A 1,226-nucleotide genomic window follows, 5' to 3' on the forward strand; every position below is an offset into this window, starting at 1 on the left:
TGCCTGCCTAACTGCAGTCTGCTGTGCCTGCCCAAGCTTGCATAAGCAGGCAATTTAGAAGTCTGAGCTATCTCGCAGGCCCTGCAATACACTTTAATATTTTAAACATAACTATAGCTTTAATGTTACTCATCCTTTTTTCTATAAAATAGGTGTAAAAAAATCAAGGTATTGGTACTTTTGAATAATTAAGTAAACATAATTAGAATGCTAAATTAGCTCATATATGGAATAAAAAATAAGTTACTGAAATATGTAAACCTGATGTGGCATGTTGAAATAATCTATGAAAAGTTTTATTAATACATGTGTTATACTTATCTTTCAGATGACTTACATATGGGTTAGGGTTTTATAGCACAATTAGTTTGAAACTAAAGGCCAGCACCTCTCTGATAATCACTGGTATGAGTTTGCATTGGAAAGCTGAGGTCTGTGTTGTGTTCTTCAGAATTATAACAATAAAATACATTATCGTAGAATTCTAGAGATAACAATTGAAGTGTTGAAACTTTGAAATTACTGTAGGTAGATAAAGATATACAATTAGAATTATCTGATTTTAGAATAATTATCTAACACCAAGTTGCAGACAAAAATCCTTCATGAAACAATTCATGAAGAATATGAAAAGAATAAAACAATAAGAAACATTTTTAGTTATCAATTTTTTTTTTTGGCAGAACCAGGGATTGAACTCAGGCCTCTTGCACTTGCCAGGGAAGCACTTATTCCACTGAACTATCTCCCTGGCCCCAAGAAATATTTTTAAAGTGATACTGGAGCTCAAATCCAAGGTTTTACATGTGCTGGACAGTTTCTTTTCTATTAAGCTACGTCCAAGTATCATAACTGGCTTAATGCAACGTGGAAAGTGAGTTTAGATCTGGCACTAGTCTTGATCACGCAATCCAAACTGGAAATGAACAACATCGCGTCATTGCTAGAGTAAGTGCCACATAAGTGCAAAAGACATTTATTAAGAAAACCAAAATACTCCTTCCTCATGTTTGGTGGATAAATTAAAAGAAAGATTATATAAAAGAATATATGGTTACACATATACGTAGTGCTTGCCATCCAGGAAGAACCTAGGAGGAATATTGTTGAGATAAAAAATCTTTATATTTCGTCTATACATTTATTTGTACAGGCCAGAGGTTTTAGCTCTTTAATCATTTTCCAAATTTGGTGCTTCTTTCTCTGATATAGGACCCATTTCTTTG

Source organism: Octodon degus, unplaced genomic scaffold (assembly GCF_000260255.1).
Source record: "Octodon degus isolate 3935 unplaced genomic scaffold, OctDeg1.0 scaffold00202, whole genome shotgun sequence".
NCBI classification, from domain to species: domain Eukaryota; kingdom Metazoa; phylum Chordata; class Mammalia; order Rodentia; family Octodontidae; genus Octodon; species Octodon degus.